Source organism: Plecotus auritus (assembly GCF_963455305.1).
Source record: "Plecotus auritus genome assembly, chromosome: 8".
Taxonomy (NCBI): Eukaryota; Metazoa; Chordata; class Mammalia; order Chiroptera; family Vespertilionidae; genus Plecotus; species Plecotus auritus.
The window spans coordinates 150,648,023-150,671,004 of NC_137782.1; the positions used below are offsets into that span (position 1 = coordinate 150,648,023).

Sequence of the window (22,982 nt, forward strand, 5' to 3'; positions counted from 1 at the left end):
GATTATTCTAGGCCCCTTGCTTTTCCATATACATGTTAATTTATTTTTTTAAATATATTTTTATTGATTTCAAAGAGGAAGGGAGAGGAAGAGAGAGATAGAAACATCAATGATGAGACAGAATCATTTATCAGCTGCCTCCTGCACACCCCCTATTGGGGATTGAGCCCGCAACCCTGGCATGTGCCCTGACCAGGAATTGAACCATGATCTCCTGGTTCATAGGTCAGCATTCAACCACTGAGCCACGCCAGCCGGCCTCCATATACATTTTTAATCAGCTTGCCTATATATACCAAATTCCTGCTGGGATTTTTATTGTTATTATATTAAATCCATAAAATCAATTTGGGCCCTGCAGAATTGCCAGATAATATACAGGACATCCAGTTAAATTTGAATTTAAGATAAACAATGAATAAATATTTAGCATATAAAATCACAAATATTGTATGGACCTAATTATACTAAAATTATTCATTATTTACTAGTATCTGAAATTCAAACTTAACTTGATATTCCATAATGTTTTTTTTCTAAATCTGGAAACTGTAGTTTGGGATGAATTAACATTTAACTATTTAAATGTTCTGGTTTATGAACACAGTATTTCTCTTTCTTCATTTAGGGCTTCTTTGATTTCCTTCATCGGTATTTTTAGATTTTAGCATAGAGATTCTCACATGTTTATGTATTGCATTCAATACATTTGAAATGACATTGTAAATATCATGTTACGAGATCCTATATCTCATTTAAAACCTATGGAGAATATAAATTTTTTGTCTGTTTTAACAGGCAATAGTCCTATTAAGTTCAGTGTGTAAGTTCTAATTTGCTTCCTATGGGCTATGATTTCAATGTCCAACTTTCAAAGACTTTGCTGTGCTATTCAAATCTGTCCTACATGAGTGCCACCCAGTGACCAGTCTGGGATGTGTGTGGGTAATCTCCTCTGTAGTTCAGATCTCTAAGTCTTTGGTATAAGTTTAGGGCCCTATCTATATATGTGCAGCTCAGGCGTGAGCCTGGAATTAATACTAGTACACTACTTTATGGAATCCCTTCCTGAGCTGCCTCCTCCCTGATTCCCAAGGGTCCTCCTTCCTGGTATTCTGAGTAGGAATCCAGAGCATTAGTCTCCCTGCTCTGCCATTCATTTTCTGCAACTGAGTCTACCGCTGGAGCCAAGTGGCAGGAGGATACATAGAGGGAAAATAAGTAATAGGGATTCTCCCTATATTTTTAGGAAAGTCTTCTCCCTCTGGGTTTTAGGTGCCTATTGGCATTCACTGCCATCACTTCCCAGGCTGCCATCCATCCAACACAAAATTAGAGTTTTGTATCTGGCACTTGCCTTGGGCTGGAATGGGGAAAAAAGTAAAAAAATAAATAAATAAATAAAAAGGCAGGGGGATTTCCTCAAATCTCTGTATCCCATATGGGTCCTCTTTTCTGCTCCTCAAAACTAGAAAGAGCAGGCTTTCCTTAGGACATGCCTGGTACACAGTTTTGGGATTTGGCCTTTGTTTGAACCCAGACTGGAGGTATGAAAAAGAAGGAGAGAACTTACCACCAGGTTATTCCCTCACATATCTCCTACCCTCATATGTCTGCCACCATTTTTTTTTCAGTCTTCAGATAGATTTTCCAAGCATTTTGTGTAGGTTTTTAGTTGTTTACTCCATCTTTCCAGAACTGGAAGCCCCAACCTATGATAAATAAATCCCAGATACCTGCTTCCAGCCAGCCCTGGCCTATGCTTGTGTCACTGGGGGGCGTGGCCGGCCTGCAAACCACCACAGGCCAATTGCCCAGGCCACCCCACGCCCCAAGGGAAACCCCACCCTGATCCGGGACACCCTTCAGGGCAAAACAGCTGGCCCCCACCCGTGCACCAGGCCTCTATCCTATCTAATAAAAGAGTAATATGCAAATTGACTGTCACTCCAACACACAAGATGGCTCTGCCCTCATGTGTTCAAAGATGGCTGCCCCATGTGGACACAAGATGGCTGCCATAAGATGGCCAGCAGGGGAGGACAGTTAGGAGGCACCGGGCCTGCAAGGGAGGGCAGTTGGGGGACAATCAAGCCTGCAGGGGAGGGCAGTTAGGGGTGACCAGGCCAGCAGAGGAGGGAAGTTGGGGGCGACTGGGCCTGCAGGGAAGGGCAGTTGGGGGGGGGGGACCCAGGTCTGCAGGGGAGGGCAGTTGAGGGGGACAAAGCCTGCAAGGGAGGGCAGTTGCGGGGACCATGCCTGTAGAGGAGAGCAGTTGCGGGTGGGACAAGACCAGCAGGGGAAAGCAGTTAGGGGCGATGAGGCTGGCAGGGGAGGGCAGTTAGGGGTGAACGGGTCGGCAGGGGAGGGCAGTTGGGGAGGACCAGGCCTGCGGGGGAGGGCAGTTGGGGGGGACAAGGCCTGCATGCGAGGGCAGTTAGGGGTGACCAGGCCTGCAGGGGAGGGCAGTTGGGGGGAGGGGACCAGGCCTGCAGGGGAGAGCAGTTGTGGGGGACCCAGGCCTGCAGGGGAGAGCAGTCACGGGGGGACGAGACCAGCAGGGGGAGAGCAGTTAGGGGTGATGAGCCTGGCAGGGGAGGGCAGTTAGGGGTGAACAGGTTGGCAGGGGAGGGCAGTTGGGGGGGACCAGGCCTGTAGGGGAGGGCAGTTGGGGGGACCAGGTCAGTAGGGGAGGGCAGTTAGGGGTGAAAAGGCTGGCAGGGGAGGGCAGTTAGGGGTAACCAGGCCAGAAGGGGAGGGCAGTTAGGGGCAATTGGGCTGGCAGGGGAGCAGTTAGGCATCATTCAGGCTGGCAGGGGAGTGGTTAGGGCAGTGGTTGGCAAACTGCGGCTCGTGAGCCACATGCAGCTTGCGAGCCACGGTTTGTTGCTCTGTTGACTAATGAGTTTGCTGACCACTGGGTTAGGGGGTGATCAGGCTGGCAGGCAGAAGCGGTTGGGGCAATCAGGAAGGCAGGCAGGTGAGCAATGGGGAGCCAGCAGTCCTGGATTGTGAGAGGGTTGTCCCAGATTGGAGAGGGTGCAGGCTGGGCTGAGGGACACACCCCCCGTGCACGAATTTCATGCACTGGGCCTCTAGTAAATAATAAAATTGTAAAAGAATGAGAAAAACTTCCATTTTTAATTCAGATGGATTAAGAGGTCCTGGATGTCAGGCAATAATGAGAATGAACCCTTTGGGATGGAAAACAAAGTAAGCTCTATCATCCACCCAGCTTGATGCCTGGGGAGGATTTCCAGAACCTGGAGGGCTGCTGAGCTGATGAGGTGGAACTGGCAGTCTCAGGTGATCCCAGGGGCTAGAGCTTGTACAACATAGTGCACAAGAGATGATAACTATGCCGAAACCAGTTTGGCTCAGTGGATAGAGCATCAGCCTGCGGACTGAAGGGTCCCACGTTCGATTCCGGTCAAGGGCATGTGCCTTGGTTGCAGGCACATCCCCAGTGGGAGGTGTGCAGGAGGCAGCTGATCGATGTTTCTCTCTCATCGATGTTTCTAGCTCTCTATCCCTCTCCCTTCCTCTCTGTAAAATATCAATAAAATATATTTAAAAAAAAAAAAAAAGAGAGAGATGATAACTTTACAGAGGGGCCACTCTGAATATGGGAAGGGGGCCCCTTCAAGTATTCATCTGTGTACTGATTAGTGCATGTAGGTAGGGGAACTTCCTGCCTGGGAAAGAACCACCTGAAAGGAGTAGAGGGAATAGTGCCTGGTGCTCCTACATGGCCAAGAATAGTGCTTCTTTCCACCAGCCGGAAGGCGAAACCTCATGATTCAAGGGGGATCAAGCAGTCATTGGAAAGATCTTGTCTTAGTAGTGAGGAATAATTAGCCCTAGACTGAGCACAACTCTAGCTCTGCCTAAGAATTTCAAAAAATAAGACCCCAAATGATCCAACTATTTCCAAGTAACTTAACTGTGCCTCAGGCTTAAGAATATTTAAGCGAAAACAAAAATATCCATTGTGTAACCAGTTAAAATTCAGCAAACATCCAATCAAAAATTACCAAGTATGCAAAGAAGCCAGGCAATATGTCCCATAATGAGGGAAAAAAAATCAGTTGAAACCAGCACAGATGTTAGAATTAGACGTAAAGGTATTAAAACAGCTATTATAACAGAAGTCCATATCTTCAAAAGGTAAAATAGAGACAGTGAATATTACAAAGACCCAAATCAGACATCTAGAAATATAAGCAACAATATCCTATCTAATAAAAGAGCAGTGTGCAAATTGACCGTACCTCCACTACACCCACAAGGCACGCCCACCAGCCAATCAGGAGCGAGTATGCAAATTAACCCAACTAAGATGGCTGCGGCCACAGAGAGAGCAGGAGACTTGAGTTGCCCACGGCGATGGAGGAAGCCAAGCTTCCTGCACACCCTGGCCTGCCGTGGACTCCACTCAAGGCTACAAAGTTTCAGTTATAGAAGATAAATAAATCCCAACAAAAATAGCTACGGCCACAGAGCGAGCAGGAGGCTTGGCTCCGCTCAAGACTACGAAGTTTCAATTATAGAAGATAAATAAATCCCAGATACCAGGGCCTCACTTGGGTCGCCGGGGGGTGTGGCCAGCCTGCAAACCACCACAGGCCCCTCGCCCAGGCCACCCCACACCCCAAGGGAACCCCCACCCTGATCCAGGACACCTTCAGGGCAAACCAGCTGGCCACCACCCATGCACCAGGCCTCTATCCTATCTAATCCTATCTATCGTGTTTCCCCGAAAATAAAACATCCTCCGAAAATAAGACCTACTTACAGGTTTCCTTCTGAGTGAAATATAAGGCATCCCCCGAAAATAAGGCCCCCAGGCTCTGTCTCAGAATGAAAATTAATTTACCATAAACTGGTCGCTAGGGCCGCCCCGACTGGCGTCTAGCAACCAGTGACGTTACGCGGAGTCCTGATGTCACTGCTGTGTGGAGGCGGAGCAGAGGTCGGAGTGAGCGGTGAGCGCAGGGCGGGAGAGAGGAGGAGACTTTCGCAGATGCGTGTAGAAGAAAAGGAGGATTAGAGCGGACGGGACGCGGCGAAGGTGGTGAGTGCTGGTCTGTCTCTGGTGACACTACCTGATGCTCGCGGCCACCTTCATGATGACTGAAGGCTCTCAGTCAGTGGCAGACCCTGCTCCAGCCCAGATCCAGGCCCCAGCAAGCCCAGTGACAGTCCCCAGGCAGGCCCCAGGGGGTAAATGTCTGATAAAGGGGTAAGGGGGATGTCTGGTGAAGGTGTTCAGTGGCACAGGGGTGGGGGGAGGGGGATCACTTAAAATGACACAGGAGGATCAGAGGGGACAATCAAAATGACACAGGAGGATCAGAGGGGACAATCAAAATGACACAGAAGGATCAAAAGGGGTTACTAAAATGGTAATCCCCCCTCTGATTCTCCTGTGCCATTTTGATTCTCCCCCTCTGATCCCCCCTGTGTCATTTTGAGTGATCTCCCTCCCCCCACCTTGATACCCCAATTCCTTTTTTTTTTTACCCCTAGAAATGAGCGCAAAAAGAAAAAGCTACTCCGTGGAGTACAAGAAAGGAATCGTGGAAGACTCTTGGGGCCAAAATCTTACTGCTTTCTGCAAAGAGAAGATGTTGAGTATCCGATTGGTCCGAAAATGGCGAGCAGAGTATGGTAACCTCATTGAACAAGTGGACAAGGGAAATGCTAAAAAGCGCAAGTGTGGATCAGGTCGGCAACCATTATTTTCCGAGCTGGAAGACCTGATCTGTGAATGGGTTGTTGACAGGAGAGCAAAGGCTTTGGTTGTGAATAGGGCTCAGATTCAAGAATTTGCCCTTGCAATGGCACCACAGTTTGACATAGCCCCCGAAGACTTCAAAGCATCACAACACTGGCTGGATAATTTCCTTCAGCAAAGTGAACTGTCTTTAAGAAGATCTACAACATTGTTTAGGTTGGAAGATACTCAAGTTATGAAGCGAGCACTTGCATTCAAGTCCTTTATTGATGATGCTGACTTCTCTAAATACAATCTTTCCAACATGATTGCTATGGATGAAACTGCAGTGTTTATGGGCCAATCATCTCAAACAACAATTGAACAGCAGGGTGCCTCCTTAGCGTACATTCCCTCCACTGCTTACGAAAGTGCACGTGTTTCCTGTATTTTGGCAATTCGTCTGGATGGCACTAAAATCCCACCTTTAATCATTTCTAAGGGCAAGAAGGAAAAGATTGAATGTGTTTTGGGTGTTTTTATTCTTGAAACTGAAAAAGCCTGGGCCACACAAGCAGTTATAAGGAAGTGGGTCGATTTAATGCTGCCGCTTGTTATGCGAGGGAGCCAAAGAGGTCTGCTAGTCTGGGATGCAGCCAGCACTCACTGCGCTAAAGACATGAAGACATTTCTTCACGAAAGAAAAATAGATCAGATAATGATTCCCGCAGGAATGACGGCCTATCTCCAGACTCTTGATATTGCAATAAACAAGCCATTCAAAGACAATTTGCTCATGGAAATTAATGACTACATTGAAAATAGAATGGAGAGAAATCAGCGTGGAAACTTTGTGAAACCTAAACTGCAACAAGTTGTGACTTGGGTGAAGAATTCATGGGAGAAAATCACTGACAGTTGCATTGCAAATGCACTGCGAGCAGGCTACCTTGACAAGAAGTACTCATTTAAAGACAGTGCTATTGCTAAACATGAGAGATTTGGTCCACTGATTCTGAAAGAAATGGAGTCACAAGAATTCACCAGGAAATTCAGGAATTGGATTGTTATGATGATGTTCCAGAAGATGATGACATGATTGTCATTGAATAAATGAGTAAATTCTTGATACTGTAGGATTCACAGTTTGTCTGGTTTGTGTTGACAACTACCGTACTACCGTACCGTATACAGGTAATAAATTTCCTTTATTTTCATTTAACAATAAATGTGTACCGTATTCTTCTTCATGGAAAAATAAGACATCCCCTGAAAATAAGACCTAGCGTGTCTTTGGGGGCAAAAATTAATATGACACTCTCTTATTTTCGGGGAGACACGGTAATAAAAGGATAATATGCAAATTAACCACCACTCCAACAAGATGGCTGTCCCCATGTGGTCAAAGATGGCTGCCCCCATTTGGACACAAGATGGCCAGCAGGGGAGGGCAGTTGGGAGGGACCAGGTCTGCAAGGGAGGGCAGTTGGGGGCAATCAAGCCTGCAGGGGAGGGCAGTTAGGGTGACCAGGCTGGCAGAGGAGGGAAGTTGGGGGCGACCGGGCCTGCAGGGAAGAGCAGTTGGGGGTGACCCAGGCCTGCAGGGGAGGGCAGTTAGGGGTGACCAGGCTGGCAGGAGAGGGCAGTTAGGGGTGACCAGGCCAGAAGGGGAGGGCAGTTAGGGGCAATCAGGCTGGTAGGGGAGCAGTTAGGCATCAATCAGGCTGGCAGGGGAGTGGTTAGGCATCAATCAGGCTGGCAGGGGAGTGATTAGGGAGTGATCAGGCTGGCAGGCAGAAGCAGTTAGGGGCAATCAGGAAGGCAGGCAGGAGCCAGCCGTCCTGGATTGTGAGAGGGATGTTCAACTGCCTGTTTAGGCCCGATCCTACCGGGATTGGGCCTAAACAGGCAGTCGGACATCCCTCGAGGGGTCCCAGATTGGAGAGGGTGCAGGCTGGGCAGAGGGACACACCCTCCTGTGCACAAATTTCGTGCACCGGGCCTCTAGTCTGAGAATAAAAACACATTGGATGGGATTAATGACAAATTAGACATGGTAGAAAAAGGACTGAGTGAATTTGAAGACATAACAATAGAAATAATCCAAAATGAAACAGAAAATAATCTTTCTAATGAAAGGTCATCACTGAGCTGTAGGACAACTTTACGCAGCTCATTTATATGTAATTGCTGTCCTGGAAGCAATTGTTCAGGACAAACTTTTCTCATTCTCGGGGTGTACAATGCAACGGGCCCTGTCTCTCTGAGAGCCTGCAAGTTTCCATAAGGAGAAGGATGTGTTTGGTAGATTCACTCCCCCAGATAACTCTGCCCAGGTAGCTGACGTAGCTGTGCAAGTACTGTGAGTCTGACCTTGTGTTAGGTACTTACATACACAATCTTACTTAATGTTCACAAAAATCATAAGAGGTAAGTGGTAGTATTGTTCCATTATGGGAAAACTGGGGCTGGGGGAGGGGCTATAATGTGCCCATGATCATACAGTTTTAAGTGCTAGAGAGAAGATTCAAAGTGGTCTATTTGGCTCCAAGCCCGTGTTTTCTACATACACAAAATTGCTACCTTCTGTGGAGGTTAGGAAAGGCTCAAGACTGGAGACAAAGAATGAGTGAAGGAAGCATTCTGTCACTCTGTCCCCACAGGCAGCAGAAAAATGTCTCTGAAGTCCCTGGAAAGAAGCAACCAAACTTCTGATGAGATGAGTCTGGGCTAACTGTGAAGGAAAGAACGCCACTGTACATATGAAACGACAGAGCTTTAACGTGGCTCACTGGGGACCTGCGCTACTCAGTAACTCTGGGACCACGGATCACTTGGAAATGAAAAGGTAAGGATAGTTGCCTATCTCGGGTGAGGGAGGCATGTTTAAACCCAGGTCTGGTGACCAGTATAGGTATGAGCCAAAACTCTGTTTGTAAAAGGAGGAGGTGCTGTTGACTTTTCTTTTTCCACCTCCCTGTGCTTCAGTCCCCCTCCCTCGCCTGCAGAATGTGCCACCCTGGAAAAGATATCCTCGCCCTGTCTACCTGGGCCAATAGGTTCTGGGGTGGCACAACAAAGAATAGAGCCAGAGTCTCTCTTTCCCTCCAATCCTTGTAACACATTCCCCAGGAGCACCAGCTCAGAGAAAAAGGTTAAGCTTGCCAAAATGAATATAAGTTTTTAACCCCCCAATTTCTTGGTTACTATCATCAATTTATCTCTTGCATCCAAAAGTTTGCTAAAATCTTGCTTCCTTCTCACTGCCTCCTATTTCCCTTAGGAGAGAATTTTTCTTTTCCAGGAAACTGTCCAATTTCCAAACCAAGCAACCACGCACTTGTTCCTTCCATTAATAAGCTTGGTTCAGAAAAGGCGGGTGCAAGGCTATCTCTGGAGAACTGTTCTGGGAATACGCATTAAAACTAGTCTTTCCTGGGTGGTAATGGGAGAATAAGGACATACATGTAATACCTTAATCAATAAAGAAATTAAAAAAAATAAAACTTAAACAAAAAATAAAACTAGTCTTTACTTCACTGGTTTGTTTGCTCTGATTAGCTTTGAAGTTTACCCAAAACTCCCCTGGTCACTGCCCAGCAGGATCTATTTACCTGCAACTCAACTTTCCTTGGGACAATTCTTTTAGAACAAGGATTGGATCCAGGTTCTAGGTCCCTGCCTGACAGCAGCTGTGTGATTCAGAGTGAGTCACTGAATGGCACTGAGCCTCAGTGTACTCCTCATCCATACAAAAGAGGTGAGTCATCCCTGCCAAATAAGAGAAGGTATACGACAGTACACTGAAAATTCCGGAAGTCAGTGCAGATGAAAATAAGATCACTATGAAAATCCTTGCCCCATCAGGATATTAGCTGGACTACTAACCAAATTAGCAGAGATAGATTAACAGGAGAAAATCAAAGTTTAATACATGCCCATGGGGAATTCACATAGACATGATGATCATTCCATGAAAATTCCAAAGACAGCCCTGACTGGGTAGCTCAGCTGGTTAGAACATTACCCTAATACACCAAGGTTGTGGTTTCAATCCCTGATCAGGGCACAGACAAGACGCAACCAATGAATGCATAAATAAATGGAACAACGAATAGATCTATCTATCTATCTATCTATCTATCATCTATCTATCTATCTATCTATCTATCTATCTATCTATCTATCTATCTCTTTATCTCTCTCTCTCTCCACTTCTCTCTCCCTTCCTCTCTCGCTCTAAAATAAAAAAAAATTAAATACAATGTTCTTATTTAAAAAAAAAAAACATCAGACATTTTTCTTACATAAACAAACTCTATATCTTCCAAATTCTTCAGATTATATTTATAATATATAGTTATATATTATATAGTTACTAGAGGCCCGATGCATGAAGATTCATACGAGAATGGGCCTTCCTTCCCCTGGCTGCCAGCACCGCCTTCGCTCCAGCCTGGAGCTGCCTTCCCATGCTGCCCAGAGGCCTGGAGTGGCTGGTGTGGAATGCCTGCATCGACGCAAGCATCCAGCCCTGCCCCCAGCCACTCGGTGCCTGTGTATGCAAATTAACTCGCCATCTTTATTGGGTTAATTTGCATACTCACTCCTGATTGGCTGGTGGGTGTTGCAAAGGTATGGTCAATTTGCATCTTACTCTTTAATTAGTGTAGGTAACCAGATTATAGTTAAAATGTAATTCATAGAGAGGAACTCAGGGATCAATAAATGCAATCTCCTTATTTTAGAGAAGGAAAAACAAAATGAAGTGATGGGCCCAAGGTCATTAAGTAGTAGACAGGGCATGAACCCAGTCCCATTTTCACCCAGTTATGTCTGTTGTTCTTCATAGTTATGTCTGTTGTTCTTCACTTGGAGCACAGGTTAAGGGAATAGTCAATTGACTGGTGACAGAGTACAGCAACCAACCATCTCTTCAGTTCTTTCCCCGCACCTTAGCCACAAGCTAGGTGTGGCAAAACATTTCTGGTGAACCTATTCTGATTCCTTCTAATCACCTCTTTTTCTTTAAATTTTTTTAAAGTATGACATTTTTACTTTCAAAGTACTAATAAACCATATTTCAATAATGTATTTTAAAGCTTGTTGTAAATGGGAAATGCAACTAGTTTGCATTTCCTATCATCTACATTTTTCACTTTTGTAAAATCTTTTACCCCATCTTCAATCACCTTTTCTGTCCTTCATCATTTCACAAAAATTCCCAAGAATGATTTTGTCACATTTGTGTGTTTTAGTGCTGTGTGTTTGTATTTGTTCAGTCTCAGATACTTTCTAGATACCATATTACTGTGTTTTTTTCCTGTTATGGCAAAGTTGAGTCCTTTGTCATATTTGTCCTACACTTTCCTTTGAATATCTTTATCCTTGGAGAAAAAACGAACAAAGTAACGTTTATTGTGGTTCTTTCTTCAGTCGTCGCAGTTTATTCACTAGATTTTCCAAAGAGTGTCCTATTCCTTGCTTTATCACTTTCTTACTTAACACATATTCATCAAAGTCTTCTTTTCACAGTTCTCCCACATTAAAAAAGGAAGGAAATGCCTTAGGTACTGATATGAAATAAGCTCCAAGATGTGTTGTTGAGTGAATCAAGCATAGCACAGAATTATGAAAACAGGCTATTATCTTTTGTGTAAAATTTCAAAAAAGAACATAGACCATATTTAATTGATTCTAAAATGCACAGACTTTTACATTTTTGATATTTATGAAATTAGAATTCATTATACAATAGATGTCAAATCGTAGTTTAATAGGCAGGGCTTTAAAATGTTTCTTTTGTAGTAGTATAATAATCCTATATAATAAAGAGCTAATATGCAAATGTAGTCGTGCCCTCACACCGGAGCCAAGGGACCTGAGGCCAGGCCAGGGGATCTGGGGCTGTGCCCCCTGCCCTGCAGGGCTTGACGGGGGTGGGTCTGGCTGGGTCTAGGTCTTGTGCAACTTCAAGGCGCACGTGGGTGGGCAGGGACTTGATTCTGGGTCCCGGGGCGCGCCCCAGACTCTGACAGGAGAAAGATTTTCATATACATTTTACTAATTTTCTTTCATCTCTGACACTTCTATTATAGAGAAAGGGCAAACAGCAATATTAAAATATTTCCTGTAATTAATTCCTTTTTAATGTGCATGAATTTCATGCACTGGGCCACTAGTTTATATATATAAAGCCTAAGCAATGGAATGACCGAATGAATGAATGACTGGTTGACCAGACACTAGGATGCTCACTGATGCTCAACACAGGAGCTACCCCCGGGTGGTCAGTACACTCCCACAACCCGGGCCAGCCAACCTCCTGTGGCTCCTCCCCGTAGCTGGCCCCAATCGGGACTGGGTGAGATGGCCCCAATGGCCCCGATTGCCAGCCAGGCTGAGGGACCCCACACATGCACGAATTTGTGCACCAGGCATCGAGTATAATTATATTATAATATGTATATTATATATACTATGTAATCCTATCTAATAAAAGAGAAACATGCAAATTGACTGTACCTCTGCTATGCCCACAAGCCAATCAGGAGTGAGTATGCAAATTAACCCAACAAATATGGCGGCAGCCATGGAGCTGGATAAAGCAGGAGGCTTGGGTTGCCCCCAGCAATGGAGGAAGCCAAGCTTCCCGCCTGCCCTGGCCTCCGCTCAAGGCTACAAAGTTTCAATTATAGAAGATAAATAAATCCCAGATACCAGGGCCTTCACTTGGGTCGCCGGGGGCGTGGCTGGCCTGCAAACCACCACAGGATTCTCGCTCAGGCTGCCCCACGCCCCAAGGAAACCCCCCCCCCCCAATCCAGGACACCCTTCAGGGCAAACCAGCTGGCCCCCACCTGTGCACCAGGCCTCTATCCTATCTAATAAAAGAGTAATATGCAAATTGACTGTCACTCCAACACACAAGGCCAGAGATTTGCAAGTTGACAGAGATGAGTTCCAAACCAGTGCTGGTTGGGTGTGGATAAGAGCAGATTCCAAGGTTACTACCATCAATTCCTGTTGACATTTGTGGTTCCCTTTTATTGGCAGGCTTAAAGGCCCAGCAGTAAAATGAACAATTTTTGGTGGTTTGTGTGTTAGGGGTACAAATACAAGACTTACTAGAATTAGGATAGACCTAATTTTATCTAAATTTACTTTTAGTAAAATTGATTATTTAATGTGCAACTAACAAAACATTTCCTTGTGATGAGAACTTCTAGGGTCTATTATCTTAGTAATTTTCAAATATACAATGCAATATTGTTAACTATAGTCATTCTGTTGTAAATTATATCCCTAAAACTTGTTTATCTTATAACTGGAAGTTGTTATTATGTTATGAAACAGTCTGGGGACATTATTTTTAATACACCTTTGAATACGCACACTTACTTATCCAGAATCTGTCTCTCTGGGAACCAGTTCATCCCATTTATTTACCAGGAGGTTATGTAAAATATTCGCAACATTAGCCCTAGCTGATTTGGCTCAGTGGATAGAGCAATGGCCTGAGGGCACATGTCCGGGTTGTAGGCTCGATCCCCAACAGGGAGAGTGTGGGAGGCAGCCAATCAATGATTCTCTCTCATCACTGATGTTTCTATCTCTCTCCCTCTTGCTTTCTTTCTGAAATCAATTATATATAATAAAATATTTACAACATTAAAAAAATTTGGGGGTAGTTTGTTAAGTAGCAATAGATAACTAATACATGAAGGTTTAATTGAAATAAGTATGTAACTACCTCTAAGTTTCCTAAATCAAGTGTACAGTAAGAATTAGACTTGTCTTTGGGTAATGTGTAGAAGAACCTCTTGGTGTCCTCACTCACATAGTCCCTACCTTAAACTCATTAAATTGGGATCTTGGGGCTAGGGATAGGAATCATCATTTTTAAAAAGCTATGCCAGTGATTTAATGTGCATTAAAATTTGAGAAGTACTAGCTAATGCTTTCTAGAAACAGGCCTGAAAATTATAGAAATTATAGACCTGGGTCTCCTAACTGATAAAGCTCATGGCAGAAAGTTATTAAAGACCCTTATATATGCAATACCTACTTCTGTTAAACTCTAACTTGCAGGATCTGACAGGATTTTCTTGGTAAACTATTTGGATTTTCTTACATTCAGATTACGGTGTAGTCTAAACAAAATACCCAGTTAGGCTGTGTGAACATGATGGCTTCACTAACTTCCCACAATATCGCTAAAGTTTATGGATGCCACTTTCTCAATTTTAATGCCTTCCTTTGAGGTGATAAATTAATGTATCTTAGGCTCATACTTTTATCATCTTTCACTGTGAAATTAGGTCATTTTTCTGCAAAGAATGTTTTCTGTTTACAGTGACGTTGGTTTCAGGAAAACTCACGTGTGTAAGAATGTTGGTGGTTTTGATACCATCTATTAGCTAGCCTCTTGACAGAATCATTTTTCTGTGTGCTATTAGGCTGGCAGCTGCCTGTGATAACTTGTTACTTTCAAAGCCAAGTGCCATATTTTATGAAGGACTAATATCCACAACAAATGAAGGACTCTCATAATTCAACAATCAAAAAATCCAGTTAAAATTTGTCAAAAGATTTGAACAGATACTTTACCTAAGAAGATATATTGGTGACAAATAAATACATTATATTAGTCATTAAGGAATGCAAATTAAAACCTTAGTGAGATACTCCTAACTATCAATTAAATGGCAAAAAGAAAAAAGAAAAAAAAAACGTGACAATATCAAGTCCTGGCAAGTTTGTGAGCAACTGGATCTCTCCTGCATTGCTGGTGGGAATGCAAAATAGTATTTTGAAAACCACTTTAGTAGTTTCTTATAAAGCTAAAAACTCATCATATGACTCAGCAATCCTGTTTGTAGTTATTTATTTACCCAAAAGAAATGAAAACATGTCCACACAAAAACTTATACATCAATGTTTATAGTAGCATTATTAATGATGGCCAAAAAGTGGAAAAAACCCTAAGTGTCCATCAGCTGCTAAACAGATCAACTGTAGTATGCCCACACAATGGAATGCTAACTGGCAATAGAAAGAAACAAACCAGTGATACATGCAACAACATGGATTAATCTCTAATGCATTATACTAAGAAAAAGAATTGTGCTTCTGTTTACATGACAATCCAGAAAAGTTATAATTATTGGAACCAAGAACAGATGAGTTCTTGCCAGGGGCTGAGAGAAGATTAACTTACAAAGGGCATTTTTTAGGTGATAGAAATGTTTTATATCTTACTTGTAATGGTGGCTATATGACTGCATGTGTTTGTCAGAATAAAAAGTTGAGTTTTACTTTATGTAAATTATACTCAATAAATCAGACTTTAAAGCAAAAATAGCAACCACACACACACACTTAAACATAGGTTAATCTGACACACATTGCCTTTCCAAAATTGAATTCCAGTCAGTGTGTGAAGCTTCTAGTATTAAAATTCTGACTACAGGCATCCTGGATGAGTGTTTCAAGCCAATCATTTGCAGGATAGTTTCAGTTCATTAAGCTGAAAGATGGACCAAAGGTACTACAAAGAATTAGTTATGATGTACAGTCTCCCAACATGGCTCTCTGTGGTGATGAACAAAATAAACCTGGCCCCACTGTGCTGCCTTTCATCCCTTCCCTTCAACCTAGCCAGTCATGCCATCATTAGGGTTCTAATGAACCCTTCAGGGTTTCTATGCTTGGATCTCAGGCTATTAAATGAATATTTTAGGCCTCCGAGGTGGTCCCTAGACACTACTCAGGGGAGATAAACTCACTAGGAGAAAATTCTGCTCATGAATGCAACAGATTGACTTTAGCCAGCGAATTTGCCAGACAGGTGGTGAGTAGAACAGTGAGCTGTGTAGTAGATACAATATTTTATCTATGGTTCTGGATTTTTTTCTTAATCTCGCTTTTAATTGCATTCATTACAAAGTACTTCAAGGATTTGTAAAATATAAGTGGGGAAAAACACTGCATTTCCATTTTCAGCTAAAGAGAGAAATTATATTCTAGTTTAATATGTAGGTCCCATTATTTTACTTCATGTAAAAATAAATTTAAATGTATGTAATCCTTTTATGCTTGAATACCCATTTCCTTGAAAAATCTGCACAATTAATTTCCTCAGGCTTCAATGATGCCTCTTTAAGATCTGTTCAATAGTTATTCAAAACTCAGGATTTTAATCCCTTGAATCTTTTTTTTTTTCTTTTTACACATAAGGCAGACAGACTTTCTCTGGGCTGTAACAATGTCTTCAGCATGAGACTAGCACTTTGGAAAGATGCTCTGCTCCCAGCCAGACTGAAAAAGTAACAGGACAAGCCAAGTTTGGGAATGCGTCTGCAAGCCTATTCTACCTCACTTAACAAGAAGCCCTTTCTCATTTGGGAAACAGAGGCAGTCCTTTCTCTGCTTACCAATCTCTTCTACTGTATTTTGCAGGAAGTCTCTAAGTTCCCGGCTGAATTATTGAGACAAGCCCATTGAAGCCAATGAGTTTTAATGTTTAGGAATGAGAGGTTTTGACAGTGGGGAAGTAGATGGGCAGGGCTAATACGCAAATTTATAAAATAGGGCTCGGTTTCAGTTTATGCATTCTCGAATCTGAAACAGACTCTCTGCCTTTGCAAGGTGATTAACTTTAAGGGACAAAATGTTTGAATTTCCAAAAGCACATCTGATTTTTAGAATGGTAACCCACCTTCTGTGTGGCAGGAGCTTTAGATTACTTTCCTAGTATGAGGAAGGACTTTTTTTTTTTTTACTCCAGGTATAGTCCTTGGCCCAGAAGTTAGTCTACTATTTTATTTTATTTTATTTTATTTTTTTTTTCAATATATTTTATTGATTTTTTACAGAGAGGAAGAGAGAGGGATAGAGAGTTAGAAACATCGATGAGAGAGAGACATCGATCAGCTGCCTCCTGCACACCCCCTACTGGGGATGTGCCCGCAACCAAGGTACGTGCCCTTGACCAGAATCGAACCTGGGACCTTTCAGTCCGCAGGCCGACGCTCTATCCACTGAGCCAAACCGGTTAGGGCTACTATTTTATTTTTAAACTTTTTATTTATTGATTGATTTTATAGAGAGAGGAAAGGAGAAAGAGATTTGTTGTTCCACTTATTTATACATTCATTGATTGATTCTTGCATGTTCCCTGACTGGGAATCGAACTTGCAACCTTGGCATGTAGGGGCAATGCTCTAACCAACCGATAAACCTGGCCAGGGTTTATTGAGTACTTTGTCAGGCGTTATTAGGCAGTATATAGGTAAAGGAAGAAGTTGGAGAAGGAGAGACTAACATGACTAATACTTAGTTCCTAGACTTAGATACAAGTATCTTACAATTTAGTGGGTGCAAAATTTAGTGCAGAGAGTTGCATCTATATTAAGAATTTGTGTCCTTTTTAAAAATATATATATTTTTATTGATTTCAGAGAGAAAGGGAGAGGGAGAGAGAGATAGAAACATCAATGATGAGAGGGAATCATTGATCAGCTGCCCCCTGCACACCCACCAACTGAGGATTGAGCCCACAACCTGGGCATGTGCCCTTGACCAGAATCAAACCTGGGTACCTTCTCAATTATTCAGAGTCTTGCACTAACTACCATTGTGGAAGGAAAAGAGATCTTTGCTTTGAGTTGGTGGTATATGGATGTCTTTAAGAGTACTGGGTTTAAATCCCGGAAATACATTTAATAGCTGATATGTCTTTGGATGAGTTATTTAACTTATCTATACCTTAGTCTTCTCATTTAAAATTTTTAAAAAGAATAGTTTATTGATTTTTTAGAGAGAGAGAAAGGAAGAAGAAACATCAGTGTGAAAGTGTAACTTTGATTGGCAGCCTCCTGCATGGCCCATACTGGGGATCAAGCCCACAACCCAGGCATGTGCCTTGATCAGGAATCAAACTAGCAACCTTTCAGTGCACAGGACAATACCCAACCAACTGAGGCACAATGGTCAGGGCTGATCTTCTCATTTATAAAAAGAGCATAATAGCGACGTCTCATTGAGCTGAAATGCGAATCGAATATACAAATACATATAAAAGCCTTGACTTAGTGCCTGGCACATAGTAGGTGATCAATGAGTATATGTTATTACTATTATTATAGTCTCCCTGGGAAGGTAGAACTCATAGGGAAATGACTTGAAAACATAGACAATAACATACAAATAATAACATACCAATGAATATCATGTGAGGAGCTATGTGCTTTAAAGCAATAAAATAAATAACCTCCAGGCAAATCCAAAACATGTTTTCATTACTCCCAAACTGTACTGCATAGTCTTAGGTGGATGTCCAGATTATCCCAGACTAAACCCTTGAATTTCTTGGAATTCAGCACTTAAGAACCAAAGGTAAACAATAGCTTGTGCAAGGTCCCGGAGAGAAAAGGCAGTTTTTGTGGTAGGGCCTGGTTTATGCTTAGTGATTACAAAATTTCCTTGACAGCTTTTAGTGGGAATAGCTCTTACAAACTTCTGAGGGAACTGCTTTCTAGACAGTCTTACTTGCCTTTGAAGTAGGTCACCACTTACATTAATTTTAGAGGACCCTGTCCCAACTTTTATTTTTCACAGATGTTTGATGTCGAAAACCTTGCTAGGCTATTTATTTATTTATTTATTTATTTATTTATTTATTTATTGTTGGTTAATCTTCACCTGAGGATATTTTTGAGGCTATTTTCCCATTAGAGAGAGTGGAAGAGAAAGGGAGAGACAGAAAGAGAGGTACATTGATGTGAGAAAGACACATTGGTTAGTTGCCTCCTGTAAGCACCCTGAGCAGGGCCGGGCATCAAGCCTGCAACCAAGGTACATGCCCTTGATCAGAATCAAAGCCGGGACCCTTCAGTCTGTGGGCAGACACTCTATCCATTGAGCCAAACCTGCTTGGGCTTGGTACGCTATTTATTTATTTTTTCTTCTCCAGCTGAAAAGCAGATATTCCTGGTGGAAGAGAGGAGAGTCAGTGTCCAACTCTACTATGCTGGCCAATTCCTATTCTCATTCTCACTGTGCAGTGTACCTACTACCAACCCTTGAATCTAGACGATCTTATATAGTGTACCTACTACCAACCCTTGAATCTAGACGATCTTATATAGGTTGGTCGATCTGTCTGTCTGCTGTCTCTCTTTTAATCCTCATCAGAAAATAGGTTTTTATTGATTTTAGAGAGAGAAGAAGAGAGAGAGAGAAGCATCTACGTGAGATGTGAGAGAAACATTGATCAGCTGCCTCCCGTACGTGACCCAACGGGGGATGAAACCCGCAACCTGGGTATGTGCCCTGAATGGGAATTGAACTGCAACCTTTTGGCTGACAACCATGGGATGACACTCCAACCAAATGAGCCAACCAGCCAGGGTTTGTACGGGTTTGTCTCTTGTGACTGTATCTAGTCCCTAGTCCTGCTTGTAAATTCCTCTAGGATAGGAATTATTTTAAAAGATTTTGTAGAGCATTGATTCACCTTGACCCTTATTATTCTCTATCTTAAACCTATATAGCACAATAAAAAGTAGGTGAATAGTAAATAGTAAGTTACTATTGTTTATTATGATAACTGGGTTTCCTTCCCATAATCCCGGACTGTAATGTGTTCCCTAGTATTCTTTCAGAACTAGAAATTGTGGGGCAGACAGTGATTGTAGCAGACAGTGCCAGACCTTCTGGAATCATTGCAAAAGGCAACATAAGACTACAAATTAAGAAGGAAAAAAAAAAAGAACTCTAAACAATCTCAGAAACTGATCCTTACCAACCAAGGATCTTAGATATAGAAGAATAGAAATTTAGAAAGTCTTATTTTCCTACAGACTGCAAAAATTATCCAGTGAAATTTATGTTTACTTTGGATAAATCTGTATGTAGTAAGGCCCACTCATGGGTCATTTCATTAGCTCTTCAGTAATCAGAGTCCTTGGAAATGAGTCATTAGCATAGAAAGCTGCTTTTTTAAAACAAATCCATGGGGTTTTGGTATGCTAAATTATAATCTAAACTAACAACAGCTTTATTTCCTTAATCTTACAATCAAAAAAAATTTTTTTTTGGGGGGGGGCTGTTTCTGTGAGTTTAGAGTTTAGTGTGCTTGGTAAAAAACACATCACCAAAAACAAACAAACAAACAAACAAACAAACAAACCCCAAGTCATTTTTCATTTCTACTGAGAACTGATTTTGAGAAAATGTATTCAAGGTGAAGGGAAAGAATTGCTGGGAAGGCCTTTGTAGCATTTAAATTGGATTAGTGAAAAAACGTGGGGTTTAGGGTATGGACATGAAGCTGTTAACGTAAAAACATTCAAACCTGTAAAGAATTTTTGTGAGTTTATTTGAGCTAAACTGTCGACAACTGCCGGGAAGCAGAATCTCAACGTATTGGGATAATGCTCTGGAGAATGGCAGTTTTTCACCTATTTTTGCAATCAAAGAAGGAGACGTAGGTGGGTTACATGAAATCCATTGGTGATAGATTAGAGAGGTGGAAGAAAGCAAAGGGGGGTGGAGGGGGGAGAACCTCTGGGATTGGATAAAAAGTAAAATGATAGACACATTCTTAGGTGGGTGCAGGATAGCTCACAGTCAACAATTAACATGGTAACAATAACAATGAAGGAATTTATGGTCTCCTGTCCTGGCACTCAGGGCATTTGGTTGTGGCCTAAGGGTGTCTGGAAAAAAGGGAAGTTACAAGTTACCCTGACATTTCAAGGATATATTATCATAGATGCAAAAAAGACAGGTTCAGTTAAGGTAAAGGTTGCCCTTGTCAGGGAAGATACCGGCCTAGGAAGTGACTACCCATCATAACAGCTTTTAGTTAAAGTTTAAGTTCAGACCATCCTTTGTAGTTACTTTAGGTCTTTGAGTTTGCAAGACCGCCATGCAGGCCTTCCCTGAGCTTGTCAGGTTAGCATGTGGCCCCTTTCGTCCACAAAGCTAAGATACTTGGGAATCATGGTAATAAAAAATAAGAGCTACTTTTGTGTTTTTAGGGAAGAGAAACAGAAATTCTGGATCTGGAGGAGGGCTCACCTAGGACACTAGATTATTAGCACTTTCAAATAATCTGACAAATGAAATGGGGCAGGGCTTTTCCATTCTAGCACAAGAAATTTGGGTAACTGGGACCTGTGTTTGCCTCAATTAATTCAGTGAGTATTTACCTCTAATTTGTATTGGGTACCTTATAGGGTAAGGGGTAAGCTAAAGCCGGATGAAGTAGAAACAGGTTCAAAGAACAAGGTTTCTAAAACCTGTACTTAGTAGTGCAATAAACTGCCGGAGAGACCAATGTAAGATAATGACTGTAGGGCTAATAAACTCTTCTGTGAAGGTAGAGGGAACCTCCTGGGCTGTGTGAAGGTTTACCAGAAGTCCTAATCAGAAAATTTGGATATTTTCATAACTCTGAAGCAAAACTCTACGTTGGATCTTAGGAAATAATGAAATACGCTAAAAGACAAGTTAAATAAAAACACTTAAAAATTGATTTTAGAGCGTGTAATGCTTGATTGCTTTTTATTCTTCTACTGCAAATTCAAATAATGTAATGAAAAGAGAGTAAAGCAGTTCCAGAGAAAGGAAAACAGGGAGGCGGGTCCGCAACTGCTGTACGTCAGGCTCCACCTCCATCCCACCCCCTCAGCCCTCCCACCCTTCGCTCGCCTCACCTCGGTCCTGTTTGGCTCCACCCTACTCAGGGAGCTCAGCCTTTTTGCAGTCAGTCAAGGAGAAGCGAGGCGGGACTTCCGGAGTTTGAAAAACTTCCGGCGGGAACCGGAAGACGCGGTCACACACACAGAATCCCGGTCCTTTGGATACGTGGTGTGGGAAGGTGAGCCGAGCGTCCGCTTTGGCGGTGTGCCTGCGGGCTAGGTTGAGCCCGGCGTCCGGGCTCCGGTATCATTGGGGCCATGTAAAAAAGTTCTGAGCGCTCATTTGGGGAATAACATCTCTTTTTAAATGTGAGAAGTTTTTACTGTTTGAGTTCTGTATTTACCAACTTGCATCCAGAAAACCCCTCGTAGCGTCTTAGTAAAAAATGCAGCTCTTAGCTCCTAGAGGCAGACAAAGGAAAGCCCGAGCAAACCTAGGTTGTTTTTATACCTCAAATTTTCGGGATGGGGGAGGAAGCATCCTTTTCATTATCAGATCGTGGCAGAATCAAGTTCATTCTCAGCAGTGCGCCTGGCATCTAGGAGGCGCTGAACAGCTGTTGAGGAAAGGATGAGTGGAAAGTCTAGAACTTTCCTGGAACCTCCTACCTGATAGCATGTTATTAATATAATGTATGTGGAATGGGAAACCAGGCCTAGTCTTGGTATTTGGGGCTCTGAGTTCTATTCCTTCTGCCACATAGCTTTTCCCTTAGAATAAACCCTTTAACCTCACTGGGTCTCATTCATAAAAGAAGATAGCAAGCCTCTGATTTCTGAGGCTCCTCCAGGTCTAGTATTTGTTTTTATTACTCAGGTGGGTATCTGCTGACATTCAGGCACTTATGATGGTACCCGCCCCGCCACCCCCGCCCCCGGAAACTTCTCTAGCTACCTCTTAAATAGCCGTTCCCCTCTGCTCTACTTCTTAAATTTTTAAATTGTGGTTTTTCCTATTTTAATACTCGTGTGTATGCCGGTTTCTCCGTGTCCTTCTCCCGATTTTCACTTGCCCTAGTTTAGTGCTTTTCCCCTTAGTAACATCACAGAAAACTCCCAAGTTATTGATTTGAATATGCTCATGTGCCCAGAGAAATAAGACAGCTTGGTAGACTGGAACATCTCAAGCCACTAAGAATAAGAATGGTCTTCCATACCGTCACTTTTTCAAGAAAACATTGAGTGCCATGTGTGATTTTGCCTAATAGTGATGGGGAAAACAAATGCATACAGTATTCCTCTATAGAGACCACTTAAAAATATATTCTTAAGTTCATTGAACAAGTAGTTCTAGAGCAGCTATTAAATGCCAGGCTCTGTGGGATGCAGACATGAATAAGGTTAACGTGGTTTCTTCCTTCATGGTGTTTACTGTCATGAAGTAAGCAGGGGGGATGCAGACAATAAATGAGTATAGTTATAGGTTATATTATATAGTACTGTATAAAGGAAGTAAACAGGGTCTTATTATTTCCAGGACACCCATTTTAGGCCTAAAATACTAAGCTCTAAGAGATGAGAAGGAGCCAGCCTATTGGTGAGCAGGAGGAATAGTA

General features: G+C 42.6%; 1 protein-coding gene across 1 annotated transcript in view; it reads left to right on the plus strand.

Annotated features, from left to right (window-relative positions):
- Positions 1-21,567: 21,567 nt before the first annotated feature.
- Positions 21,568-22,982, plus strand: part of SRBD1 (S1 RNA binding domain 1) — a 157,662-nt gene continuing 156,247 nt past the window's right edge. The window contains exon 1 of the mRNA XM_080685582.1: positions 21,568-21,605. The gene's annotated coding sequence lies outside the window, so the exon portion shown is untranslated. The remainder of the gene's footprint in view (positions 21,606-22,982) is intronic.